Below are 12,396 nucleotides of genomic sequence, written 5' to 3'. Positions count from 1 at the left end.
CATGTTCATCATTACAATTGCAGAAAAATAGAACTGAGATGTTCATCTGGAATCGGACTAGCTGCAGACTGAAATAAATTTCATTGTGTAAAGTCTAACCCCATTGGCGAGGATCTAAATCATTTTCCAGCAAGTTTCAATTAATTTCTGTCAAGGTCATAATAAATTCATAAAAATAAAAATAGTGAAGAAGTGGAAATAGAAGACATAAACAGAAGCGAAGTAGAAGAAGTCAGCGAAGATGAACAGTAATAAACAAAATTATGGTAGGTATAATATTTCGAAATTATTAGGTTTCATCGGCACGCCATAGACAAGTGCGATAAATCACTAACCAAATAAAAAAAGATATACTTAATAATTTTGAAGACTGCATGCGTAAGGGGTTGCCGAGACGGTTGGTGAAGTGTTTAGTTTGTATAAATGAAAAGCAGAATTAAAGAATCGATAAATTGAGCATGAGAGAGGTAATAGAATGAAGAGGTATCTGCTACCGATCACGGCCTATAGCACTCAAGAATTATACATCCTATAAAAAAGTTGAATAAAAACAGAGAAGTGGTAAATAAAATTATGTAAAGTTTTGAGCACTTATCATGCGTAAACAATTGATTATTGAAAGTATTAAAGTTAGTGGAGTAGTTTTGTTAAAAGAAAAGCGGATTTAAAGAAATTGTATCTAAATCGATTGATAAATTGAACTTGGGTGAGGTAACAAAGTGAAGAGGTAAACGAAGTCGCCAAGTAAAACACTTGCAGAAATCCTGTGAGGATTTTAACGTCTATTGAAGCGTAGCAAATAGTAAACTCGACGAATTTAGATTTGGTCACTAGTAAATTGTTTAGAAAAGCATCCATCTACACAATCAGGTCATGATTTCAAATTTTATGTCACAGAAATTCTTATTACATTTGTTTTTCTTATAAATTAATACTTCTATTACAAAATTGAAAGTGTTCATTGTACTCCTCTGTATTTCAAGTGTTTTTATGATCATTTTTACCAATTAATATTTCATATTTTTTGTATTTCCGTAATTTTTCGATTGTTCCATTACTTCATTCAACTGTTCAAATAGTTCTTATAAACCAACACATTTGATATAGGTATTTTGAAAATCATTTTATTTCTGCTTGCCTTTAGGATTCATAAAAGAATAATCTTATTCACTCAGTCGTATTGAAAATACCAGAACAGGAAAAATAGATTATAAATATATAATTAGTATCACCCGAAAAATCGACGTTTGTGATTAGAGGGTAAGTCAGAAAGAAAAAACAAACTTTATGATGACGGGAAATTGCCAGAGGAAATTAGCTTCAAACAGTTGAAATTTTCCGCTAGTGATTATCTTCGGGAATACTTTTTCTATTCGAAAATAACAAATGGTAATAGTAATGAGACCTGGCAATGCCCAAAATGTCAAAGGAACAAAAAAAACCACAAGGACATATTTGTTCGGAAAAAAAGTCGTCCTGGTTAGGTACGTACTCCAGACCAGTTTCGGTACAAAATCAATTTCATAAAAATTGCGTAGGATCAAATTGAACATCGCAATGTTACTTTATGTGTAGATTAATGATTCCGACTGTAATTATTCATTAGTAAATCGCTTTTAGCGTAAATACCGCATTTTTACGAGAATTTAGTGTCAAGTCGGAATTTCCTTGAAGTTCCTTGAGCGTCAGTGCTCAAAATTTCCAAATTATTGATCGCCCTGTAATTTATCGATTCATTTAACTAGCAAATAACAAAGAATGCATGAGCACAAAAGCATAAATGAAATACAACACATATGCTACTAATTTAGCGGCGTATTTCCTGTGTGATCCCACCAGGGCCGGACTGACACTTTTCTGTTCTTACAAATACATTTTTCGAACTACCAAACATTTACTTAATTTTCTCTACTCGGTTTTCTCATTTAATAATGTCATATCACCCACTGAAAGCTTACTACTTGTTTTAGAAACACTCCGTCTATACTAAAGAATGAGCAAGTACGTATTCATAACTATTGCTTATTTCTAATTTGCCTGTCTTTATTATTTCAAGTAGCTCTTTTGTCATCACTTTATTCTTTTCGTAGCTGCACCCTACTAAGGTTTACATTGAAACTAAATTGGAATTAGTAGTAGTAGTAGTCGAATCTAGAATGCACTGCTTCGACGATAGTTGAGTATTTACACAGGTGGATATTGGCACTTGATTAAACTTATCTTGCTGCTGCCACGTACTTTAGTGAAGATCTGTCAAGACGAGTGTTTGAGCTTAGTCGAAAGACAGGCTTGCTACATATTACATCAGATGCAAAAGCCCATCGTCTATGTGTATGACACGTATCTTAGTCGCGCACACATGCACGATTGTGCACGTAGAGGTATATCTAGGTACGTATATACGTACATAGCATATTGATAAAGTAAACTAGAATACTCTCATTCAATATTCCACCACAACATGTCAAATAAATAGGTAAGAGGCAGTTCGTTAAACGAAGAAGAACTCGACGAAACGGAAATTGGATTTGAGAATGAACGAAACTCCGATCAGTTGTATAGAACATACCAATATGGCAGATGGATTTAAAACATTGTTGAAAGGGTTCTGTCGTATGCTAAATTCAGTGACATCATCATCATCATAAGGTCGTCAGTCCTGAGACAGGTTGGACACGCACCTCCACTCTTTCCTATCCTGAGCTAATCTTCGCATTTCCCTAAAACTAAAACAACCCACATCCTTAAATATATGCGAACTGAATCTAATCTAGGTCTACCTCTACCCCTCCTAACTCCCGTTTCTGCCTCTAATATGACTCTGACTAGACCTTCATGTCTGAGAAGGTGTCCTACTAACCTATCAGGCCTATTTCTTATTGACTTCCATAGAGTCCCCTGTTCTTCCATTCTTTCTAATACCTCATCATTCGCCTGTAACACCACATTTCGAACGCTTCTAATCTTTTCTTTTCCGCTGCTCCCACTGTCCATGTTTCGCACCCGTACAAACATACACCTTTAACAACCTTTTTCAAATTTCTAAATTAACCGTTCGCGAACATAGAAGTAGCATAAGTTGATGAAGATGTAGCTGAAACTTTTGATTATAATGGATCCACGAACTCACTAAATGCTTAAATGAAAGTATCCAGAAGTAGCATCTTTATGGATTTCCTAAATACAATTTTTGGCTTGCGCACGATTAATGTATCTAAGCAGAAATTGTGGATAAATGCGGTTTAATATTGTTGACACTCTTAATATTAAAATGAGTAAAGGCAAAAAGGTGTATACATGGTCGTGAGGGGTATAAAAAAAAAAAAATAAAAATTTTGAATTTTAGATAGACCTGTAGAACTGGACTAAATCATTCTTATCTTCACAGTATGATCAAATTTGTAATGAAATATACTATGTCAGCTCAGTATTCCGGAGTATTTGCAAGCTAACATCGGCAGACAGTGTAGAGTTCATCTCGTGATAGCTCCACAACGTACGGGATGTAAAGAGTATGCACACAATGCTCCTCAGTTAAGGAACCATCAATGGTTAAGAACAATTGCCAATTTGACAGCCGCGCTATTTTGTCGCCCTTATATAGTTGGGACGTTCAAAATTGGCATAGTCCGCAATAAAACTGCCGCATTTGCTTTCTTCTTTCAACTTACTAATTAGATTAGAGATGTAAGATAGGAATTGCAGCAGACACTGATAAGGAAAAAGGAATAATATTACATCAATTAATGTACAACAGAAAGAGATACAGACAAGCAGAATTTAAGCATGTTGCCAACATCTGACATTAAAAAAGTTCAACACTCTCAAGAATTTAATAAAGAAAAAATGCTTATTTAAAGATATTATTCAAACCATGCGGTTATAAAGTGTGTATAAAATGCATCAAATGACTACAGTCCCAAGTGGAAACAAGAAAGAAGATATATCCCAACTGTACCTACTCGTGACCTTCGCAACAGTTGACACACAGACAGGTCAACTGCACGTGTGTAGTAGCCTACCTTTCGTAATTACTGTTCTATCAGCAAAGTTACTGCTATTACCGCAAAATACAAGAATAAGTTAAGTGTGAAGGAATTAAACAAAAGACAATATATTTGCAAACAAAATATGGTGGTCGTATATAAATGGTCCGACACATAGCTCACCCTGTGGTAATAAAACACGGAAAGGTTTAATGTTTATTTCAACTCGACAATAATTTAACTCTGTCCAACTGTGGCAGTGTCGATGCAGTTTATGTAATTCATTCAGCATTCTTTACTTTTTAGATTGGTGGACCCAGACAATCAATTTCATTATTTTTAAGAATTGATTAGCTAATTGCCATTTCACACCTGAGTCGAAGTATTGGTTAATAGCTAATGGAGTATCCTGATGTTTTTCACCCTTTACCATTAAATTCTGTAGGTACGCAAATATAAACGGTCGAGATACATCGAATAATCGATCTGACTGACAACTTTTGAATCAGTTGTGTCGGTGAGTGGCAATATTTAACCTTTAATTGACGAATTGAGTCGGCATTTACACTATAAAAAATTTAAAGTCAGACTGACTCCAAATTTTGGTTCCTGCAATTTTGAGTCAACTTGACATCATTACTTTCAGTCAATAATTACTTTTTGAAAGTAGCCGAAATAACACTAATGTCATTGTTGGAATGACTTAATTTCGGGTACTGATAACATTACCTAAAGTCAGAGGTACAATATGGTTGCAGTCATTTTTACAATTGCTGTCGTCAAAATGACTTATTTAAATTGGTAGATATGGCATTAAGAATTGCCAGTATGGCATAAAAGACGCTGTATTGACATAATTGTAGTTTCAACTCAGAATTTAAAGTAGAATTTACGTTACATTTTTTTTAAATTGACGTTCATTTAATGTAAGGAAAAGAACATTGTTTGTGTTAGAATTTAATGAAACTCGTAGTATATATACATTGCAAACAGGAACATCTTCAGTTTGGTTTTGGCATACTTCCAAAATTTTCTTTACATACAACGGCAGGCTTTTTTAAATAGTGAGTTGTAGAAGTTTCATCCAATCCTCGCCATAAGGTTGATCCAGCAGCTTATCAATATTGTACACCTTTGTCTCCAATCCTAAGGGCCTCTCTTTTTAGGTGACAAAAAAGAAACTGATTTTTTTTGGAAATGCATTTATTAGAATACCTAGTGCCACTGCGGTAATTCACTTTGCCCCAGAACTATTTTTTCTAGTGCAAATAAAACGTTATTCCTTATTGAATTCAAAATGCCATGATGAGGGATTATTTACCACTGTTCCGGTTTCTGCCCTCCAGTAAAATCTTCTCCGATCAACACCCAACTTCTGAACTTATAACTTGATTAATCATATTGACCAGGCTTAGTTTTCCGGATGACGCTCGTTTTTACGTCCCTTCTCAGCGGGTTAGGTATAACACTTGTAGTAGCATTTGGTATTTCCACAGTTAATAAGACGTAGCAATCGTAATAATTCGTAGTAACAAAAACAGTCGTCTCGATTGGTGAGACAGACTAGTAAAAGCCTGCGTAACAATTATAACGCATTATATATCAATGAGCTTGTGTGAATCTGGATTCGCGATCAAACGATTTGCCTTATAAAACTGAAGCCTGCATAAACAATGCCACTTCTACAAGTCACTTCACTTTCTTCTAATAATCAACATAATATTTAACGTTTAAGTAACGTTGGGTAATGTAAATTTAAAAAGAGTAAAGTAAGATCCACGTTATAAGCATTTGACTTTTTCATCAAAATTTTATAATGTTAATTTGAACACGAATCATTTTGAAATGAAATTTCTATATATAGACAGAGGGTATTGCAATTTTTTCTGTCACTAAAAAGCGTTATGGCTGCGTGGAGAGGGTAAACGGTATATCATGTGGAGAAAGGCGCCAGCGGAGGAGGGATAGAAAGGCTAGCGCTGGCGGAGAGAGGGCAACGGCTGTATTAGATGGTTATAATGCGCAGCCGCGCGGAGAGCAGGGAGTCTGCTAGAGTCTCGGCGGCGTGTGCTGTGCTCAGCTGTTGCTTTCATACCTTTGCTCTCCACGTGGGTGGACATCATTGCCTTTATTTGCGGTCTATGTAAAAACCAAATCATAATTTGCAGTAAAATTGTAAAAGCGAAACGTGTGCTGGAACACATAGTAGATAACAATAGTAGACAACCAAATTTTTACTTGAAGTTTTACGGCAGTAGATTAACAATCTGCCCGTAAAACATGAAGTAAAAATTTTGTTGCCATTCGTTTTTCCACTTGCCCTTTGAAGTTTTACTTCTACTATATGTCCCAGCACACATTTTATTTTGACAGTTTTACTAGTGTAAGAGAAACAGGACTCCTTTTGGATAATGTATTGTAAATTTCGTACTTAGATATTCTGCAGTTCAACTGAACCAACGTTGATACAATCAGTGTAACACAACATACAGACAGATTGTACGAATTTAGAAACCACGGTGTTTATTAACATTTGTTTTATGCATTTCCTACGTGGCTAACATGTCTTGTTGGTGATTAACTCGCTGACGGATCGTAAATAAGCCAGCTCTGAAATAATACGGATAGAATTTCACCATGAAGTCGAATCACACCTGCCAAATTAACATTATAATTGAAAATTGCCGTTTACTAATCAATAAATAACAACCGCAGTAATAGTATGATATATCGTGCACACAAAATTATTATACGCGGTAAACTAGTTATAATCGCTAAGTAATTGTGACATCAAAAATCGAAGCTAAATTAAATTATTTGAGAATTTATAATTAGGATACTCTCTAAAAAAGAATCAGTCCATTGTCACTAATTATGATATATAACAGCAGTGCAAATTAATTAGTATGCTAATTGAATATGTATAAACCACTTAAAAATAAATATGCAAAATCAAAGTGGAGATGGGGGCTTTTGATTATGTCCAATGTTAATGAGACAGTTTTTTTTTCGTACATTTACATTTTGCTGCATGTAATACACTTATTTAATTTATTTAGTCCAAACATAATGTGTAGTATTAAATTATTCGTGTTTATCTTAGACGTTTAATAATCGGCAATGTTTACATTCTCTATTCATGTAGATGCAGTTTTTATCGCGCTGCGCTATTCGCTAGATACCTATGTTGCCAATTCACCCACAGGACCGGATTCGAGTTGTAAACTGTTATAATTTTCTTAAAAAAAAAATTGCCCTTAATCACGCTGCTAAACTCACTGTGAGATTGTTTATAGCATCTAGTTTACACCCTCCCAAGCTCGGTACTTATTCCTGTTACACATTGTATAAGCGTCCTTTGGTCTTATATCAACTATAACCATCATTTTTATACAACAACATCTACTTTTTGACTGTTGCGCTCCCCTCTCCCCCAAAAATTCTTGGCTTCGGATCTCAGGCTAGCATTTTACCAATGAACCAACGAGTAATTAAAAAATAATTAACTGAAATATAAGAAATTTAATGACAAAAAAATGCTTTAAATTCTAGTAATGCTTTCTTATTTTCCAATATAATTTTCAGTCACAAAAAACTTTGATTTCTTTAAATAAGTTTTAGTCACAAAACTGGGAATTACTTAACTGATCAACATCAGTACAAAATAACTAATGAATTAATAAGGAAAGCTGATTAATTCTCAGGCTAATTAATCGTTAATAGTAACTGTTTTATCAGTAAACTTTTATTTCACTCGGAAGATAAGTTAATTTTTCACTCCTTTATTTTAAGAGAGGACAACAATGACGAATAAAAACTTTCTCTATCAAAAGTCTGAAATGAAAGAAAAGTCCGCAATACACTAGTAGGTAGGTACTGATAATACACAACACATGTATGCTTTGCAGGTGGTATAAAAATTAATTTATTGCTTCCTTTACCTAGAAAATCAGTTTTTCAATTAATAAATTCTTTTAAAGTCCATCTCCAGAAAAAGAACCCATATTGCCACCATAAACAAAATAAATATCCGCAAGGTGTTATTCTATTAATTAACTCATAATGTTACCACCTATCGAAGTTAAGACATAAGTAACTATTACAACAAGCGCTTTTTATCATTGTCTCGGCGATAATGAACGTAATTAAGGAGGAAGAAAAGTTGAGATCAGGAGTGGGCAGGGACCAAAACTTTTTCAATAGCGCTGAGCGCTCTTCCGCATGAGAATTTTGCCGGTTTCCGGGTTCGAAGCTCCTGAAAGGATTTTCTCTTTGGCTTGTTTCGCACACAGATAATACTATTTGAGCCGAAATAAATCTGAAGAAAGGAGAGTGACGTCGCACAATATGCTATTGTAACAAGAAAGAAACACCTCAAGAGTGAATAGCTTACTAGCTACATCTGTAATATTGTAATGTTCCTGGGTTTAACAAAATTAACTTCTAAGACTGATAACGACAAAAACTACTTACTTACAGTAGTGTTGGTATGTCACTATTCACTGCGCTATTTATTTCACTGCTATCACTGTCAATTTATTTCTGGGTTCACTTCTGCAACGGTCAATTTGTTTCTCTTCCTCTCGGCGGTCGTCTCTTCCTTTAAATACTCTTTTGTTTACTTTCTGGAACCTTCTGGAAACATCCGGATAATTTATTTTTTCTTTGAACTGTTTAACTGCTTTCCCAGAACGCAGGTACGACACATACATTTACAAATACGACGCACATGAAGAAAGGCGCCCGCGGCTAGTCGGCGAATCGATAAGCTGTTCAAGCACACGTGCGCCCGATCGCACACAAACACACTCGTGCTCGCTAGAATATAATGTATAAATGGCAGGGAACTGTCACAGAGTGAGTGAAGACGGTGAGCCGTCTCACCGCCCTGCATTTTTGTGATCTTGAATTCGACTCACAACTCTCGACTTTTTCGACTTCGACGAAGTATGTCTTAGGTGTTATGAACAAGAAATGAGAAGACCTGAAGATTACTGAGAAAAATAACGAGGGGAGCCGACATCGAATGATACGGGATAAGGCTACGCAATGAGGGAATAAATATTTTGTAAAAACATCCTCCTCCTTCTATTAAATTTAATGTATATAATTCGCATTGTCTAATGTTTGAATGATATTAATAACTACATTGTATCCACGCCTTGTACAAATAGACAAACAGACAAAATGTAGACTAGATTACTCCTGACCTGACTTCCTCTTCATGTTTGTAAAGCTTATTCGAAATTAGTTCAGTCGTTTCGAAGATTAGCTTGTAGGCATAGACAATTTTTAATGGTTGTGTTCTAATAGCACATGAGTTTGAAGAAAGACGTTTATTTCGATGTTACGGACTGACATTTCAACTTTATTTATACGTACAGGATATGTTTCTGAAATAAGTTTCGGAAATTGATAAGATACTATAAAATAAGAAAATTAAGTAGATGTTTGGTGGTCCGAAAGTCCACCGTTCACGAGAAAAACGTACTTGAAAGTATCTACAAGCAACGGCTAGTCCGGCCCTGGTATGATCACGGAAGGAAGTACGAAATTGCAACGCCGCATTCAATTAGTTGCTACTTACCAGCATCCGTGTTTTATTTATTTTCTATCTTTGTATTTATGAATTGTTTCTTATTTATTAGATTAGATTAAGTGTGAATGAAGATGTTTATGTCTACAGTCAGTCTAGAGTAGTTCTTTGTTCTTTTAACGTTGTAGACGTATTTGGTATGTAGACAGACGAAATTATTAGAAGTAAGTCAATGTGTTAATGTCATAGGTCAGTGCAGAGTATTATTGTATTGTACGCTAGACTAAACGTAAAGGTCCTGATCTATTGTTTGACGTCTTTGTATGGGGTTGTATGAAACAGTATATTAATGTGTGTATGTGCTTATTGGTGTTGTAATTAATTTTTTCTAAGAGAGAATGGACCTATTGGTGGGTAGTAATACCTCAGTGATTGTTTTGAAATTTAATAAAATTACTATTACCTGTTCAGAAGATACTAATTCACCTATTAAAGTTTACATAACTTTGTGTTCCTAATATCATGTCGAGGTGTACTTTAAACAGTACTGCACACTAGCACACTATCAGTGATAAATGAAGTAGTTATTTAATTTATTGTTATTGCAATGGACGTCTAAACATTGTTATGAGTAGTAGCGTAGTAGTATGCTGGTGATATTTACTTTATTAGTTGTTCCTCAACGTTCACTGTTTACACTTTTCATCGATCTAATTGTTTAGTTGTTATAACAATTTCTCTATAAGTTGCCAATTCACGCCCAGGGCCGGCTTCGAATTGCAAGTTCGTCTGGTTTTCATACATATTTCCTTAATCACGCTCCTTTAATCACAAAGCGATTCCCTATTGCATTTAGTTAACATCCTTCAAATTTTGCTACTTATTTGAGAAACATCCTGTGGAAATGTAGAGGTAGGGTAATATATAAAAAACCTAGCAAAGTAAAGTAAAAGAAAATCAGACGGTTCTTAACTTTTAAAAACTGACATTGTCACTTTTTTATCCTGTAGTATACAGGAAAGCTATAGTGCCCATGAAATAATTGACATGCCCTGTTCAACTTCAGTTCAAGCAATTAATTATTTTCAGGTTCGCAAAATTTTTGGATCTTCCTTAAAATTGAGCACAATACTTTTTGAAATAAATGTCAAATAAATGCTTGTGTCAAAAATATGTCTTGTCAGATGAGAGTACGGTTCCTTATTGTTTTCCCATTCCCTAAAAGAAACGACATAGCACTTTTTTTCTGGAAAGCAAAAAATATCAACATAATTTTCAATTCAGTCGATAAACTTCATAAACATTTTGTCTATTCGCTTGGGACTGCAATTGGTTCGGTTTCTTCATACACGTGACTTCAATGACGAAAAAAGGAAGCGGAAAATAAGAAATAAAATTATACTAACTGATATTGAATTGCTTGAGTCAGAGTGAGCTGTAAATACAGACGACCTGATAAATAACAAATGAGAAAGTGTAACATGTGAAAGTTTCGGTGAATAGCACATATATATGATGAAAATGGAAAAGTTATCCTGAGCTCCTGAAAGCTTATTTGGTAGGTTGATGAAAAAAGACCAATATTTTATAATATAATGAACAAAACAAATTCCTAACAAAAAAAATACGACATGCATACATCCTTGAAATTTTCTACATACTTATATGGGATTTTCAGTGCGCTACGAATAAAAATGCTCGCAAGTACCTTCAAACAACCTGTGATACCCTCAAATAAGGTTAAGTACCCCATAATTGCAAAATGAAGGTGTCACTTTATAAAATAGGCAAAAAACATTTTTACTATGCGTACAGGTCTCAAAGGGCATTACGAGAACAGTACTTCCTCACGTTATCTATTTCTACCAATCCCGTTTAATCTCGTCAACACAACGTAATCTCGATAAATTACCGACTAAACCCAAGGTATACTTCGATTAGTTTCTGTAGCGATGTGACCTTCAGTTTNGTTGATAAAAATAGCAGTTACTTCGGTATCCAGTGGCCAGAAATTTTCTTTAATTCTAAAATAAACATATCGAAACGTAGTAAATATTCTGATCCACATTTACTCAATGGGCATTTCGGCAAGTATATGCTATCTACAGAAGTTAGCAGCTGAAATTGCGGCATATTTTTGTAGGCGGCCATAAACAAACTTTATATATTCTATACATAGTTTAATGAACAAGAGCCTAGAGTATAGTGAGCTTTGTTGTCCCTACCTACGATTTTGCCAGCGCTCATCCAAGACATTGGAAGGGGCAAATCGCTAGAGAAAGTAAATGAAGTATAACATTTTTGTATATTAGCTGAATATGAACTGAACTGAACTTAGAGATTTAGACCATTGCTTAGCATTTGGGAGGACAGCTGTTCAATTCAGGTTCGGTCTGCCGTGATCCAAGCTTTTTTGTAGTTTATTTGGATCATTTAAACAAATACTCATACAGTAATATTCCACAGATAACCTTTCACCCTCTTCTGGTTTCATTTCATCCGCCTCATTTTGCTCAGCCCCAATCACCACCAACTCATTGTCTTGATTCTTAAAAGGGGATTAAGAAGATCATCCACTCTACACGGTGGGAACAACCGACCCTATTGGCTGATCGGTATGAAACACCTAATAGTATCTTTTTTCATTAGCTGTTGTGGTTGATATCTTAGTATGACCTTTGCTAGCATTTAAAATACATCAGTTAACATCAAATATATATCAATAGATAACTTGATATCAAAGAAATAAAATTTTTCAGTTAATTTCAAGCAATTGAAACTATTTAAGTATATATATTTTATTTAAACCGTTATAAACTAACTTAATGTATATAAAGGCTTCCACAGTCGACAAACAGTTGGGTCATTACCAAT

At 34.6% G+C, this 12,396-nt stretch overlaps 1 protein-coding gene across 4 annotated transcripts in view; it reads left to right on the top strand.

Annotated features, from left to right (window-relative positions):
- Nucleotides 1-12,396, top strand: part of LOC108742961 — a 308,766-nt gene that overhangs the window by 224,737 nt on the left and 71,633 nt on the right. Inside the window, exon 1 of one of the 4 annotated variants that reach the window (XM_018478332.1) lies at nt 12,086-12,137. The exons of the other annotated variants lie outside the window; for them this stretch is intronic. The gene's annotated coding sequence lies outside the window, so the exon portion shown is untranslated. Of the gene's footprint in view, nt 1-12,085; nt 12,138-12,396 lie in introns of those variants that run through there. 4 annotated transcript variants of the gene reach the window in all.

This window comes from Agrilus planipennis, unplaced genomic scaffold, assembly GCF_000699045.2.
Source record: "Agrilus planipennis isolate EAB-ADULT unplaced genomic scaffold, Apla_2.0 scaffold182, whole genome shotgun sequence".
Lineage (NCBI taxonomy): Eukaryota > Metazoa > Arthropoda > Insecta > Coleoptera > Buprestidae > Agrilus > Agrilus planipennis.
This window is presented reverse-complemented; position numbering and strand designations above follow the sequence as displayed.